Source organism: Propithecus coquereli, unplaced genomic scaffold (assembly GCF_000956105.1).
Source record: "Propithecus coquereli isolate 6110/MARCELLA unplaced genomic scaffold, Pcoq_1.0 Scaffold192, whole genome shotgun sequence".
NCBI classification, from domain to species: Eukaryota; Metazoa; Chordata; class Mammalia; order Primates; family Indriidae; genus Propithecus; species Propithecus coquereli.
This window is the reverse complement of record NW_012144079.1, coordinates 1,509,582-1,511,588: the sequence shown is the minus strand read 5'-3', so window position 1 is coordinate 1,511,588 and position 2,007 is coordinate 1,509,582. Positions and strand designations below refer to the sequence as shown.

General features: G+C 39.4%; 1 pseudogene across 1 annotated transcript; it reads left to right on the top strand.

Moving 5' to 3' along the window:
• The first annotated feature begins 1,084 nt into the window (after positions 1 to 1,084).
• On the top strand, positions 1,085 to 1,848 carry LOC105809219 (annotated as a pseudogene). Its single transcript, XR_001137432.1, has one exon. The product of XR_001137432.1 is annotated as a mitochondrial import receptor subunit TOM20 homolog pseudogene (transcript).
• Positions 1,849 to 2,007: the final 159 nt, after the last annotated feature.

Below are 2,007 nucleotides of genomic sequence, written 5' to 3'. Positions count from 1 at the left end.
CTTGCTTAGTGTTGCGTAGCAGTCCATCCAACTGGGACTTAACCAGCAGGACTTGGAAACTGCCAATCCCCCTTCCTTCTCTATGTCTCCAGAATTACAATCCTTAGTTAATTCTGTCTCCACCTCCCAGCACTCCTCTAAAGACCTTGTCTTTCTTCTCTTCCACTCTGGGTAACATGGTGTAATCACCACACTGGGGTCTAATTGTCCAAAACAAAATAAAACAAAACAAAAAATGAAATGAAGCAACATCTGCTTTCCATTCCACAATCCAAAGCCCCTGGGGCAAAGGAACACAATGGCTTGGCTGCTTTCTTGGAATGGGAAGGGGAAAAATACCTTCCAGCGGTAAAAACAAAGCACTAATTTGTAGAGGACAAGAAAAGATTTGTAAATACACATATTGGGGGATGGCAGGGAGAGGAGAAGGGAGGAAGTGTTGGTCAAAGTGTACAAAATTACAGTTAGGAGGAATAAGTTTTGAGATCTGTTGCCCAGCAGGGTAACTATAGTCAATAATAATGTGTTATATATTTCAAAATAACTAGTAAATTTCAAATGTCTCACCACAAAAAAATAATAAGCAAGTGAGGTGATGGATATGTTAATTAGCTAGATTAAATCATTTCACATTGTATACATCTATCAAAACATCACATGGTACCCTAAGAATGTATACAATTATGATTTGTCAATTAAAAAATAAATACATACACATATTTATATACTCTGATATACATGCACATATACACAGATAATATCAACATAGAGAAGCAGGTATGTATGTAATTATATTTGTAACATACACAGGTGAATGAATGAATGCTGTGAGAAAAGGAGATTTTCACTGTAAAATAACTTCAATTAGGAGAGCCTGTCTCCTCCTCTGGTCTTCTACTCTTGCCTTTGAACCACATTCCAAACCCAGGGAAAAAACATGTTTATAAAACTGCAAAGGTCAAGGCCAGTAATGGAAATTGATTTTACATGTTCAGCAGAGTGTTTTTAGAACCATGGAACAGTCTAAGGGAAAAGAAATCTATTTAATTACTCGACAGCCTTTTGTAGTCCATTAAAAAGGCTCCACAGCTCAGGGTTCGCGGCCAACCACTCCTTCGCTGTTCCCGCCGCCGCCGTCTACACTCCGTGTTCTAGAGAGAAAGAGAAGATGGTGGGCCGGAACAGCGCCATCGCCGCCGGTGTATGCGGGGCCCTTTTCATCGGGTATTGCATTTACTTCGACCGCAAGAGACGGAGTGACCCCAACTTCAAGAACAGGCTTCGAGAACGAAGAAAGAAACAGAAGCATGCCAAGGAGAGAGCTGGACTTTCCAAGTTACCAGATCTTAAAGATGCTGAAGCTGTTCAGAAATTCTTCCTTGAAGAAATACAGCTTGGTGAAGAGTTACTAGCTCAAGGTGAATACGAGAAGGGTGTGGACCATCTTACAAATGCGATTGCTGTGTGTGCACAGCCACAGCAGTTACTACAGGTGTTACAGCAAACTCTTCCACCACCAGTGTTCCAGATGCTTCTGACTAAGCTCCCAACAATTAGTCAGAGAATTGTAAGCGCTCAGAGCTTGGCTGAAGATGATGTGGAATGAGAAACAAATGTCAACATAATAAAATCTCAGTTAAAAATACTTTAAAAATTCTTAACTCGGAAGTTGAGCAGCTCTGGGGGAATAAGGGCAAATATGCTTGTTACGGACTATTCCACACTGAAATCTACCAAAGTTCGTGTTTACTTTGTGTAGATCCATTTGTCTGTTTTATTTATTTTTCCCAGTGAAAAGTGTATTTTGATAGAGAGCTTTTCATTTTATAAATACACTACGAGTTACTGGAATACCATGGATTTTGTTTATTTCTCAAACATGCAATTAAAATGTGCATAGAACATTATTTATGTTCAAAATACCCAGTGCTCAGTTTTGAAAGAGGCAAAAAAGGTAAGAGAAAGCTGAGGAATGCACACTTTTAAAGCTAATACATTTTGCTGTGA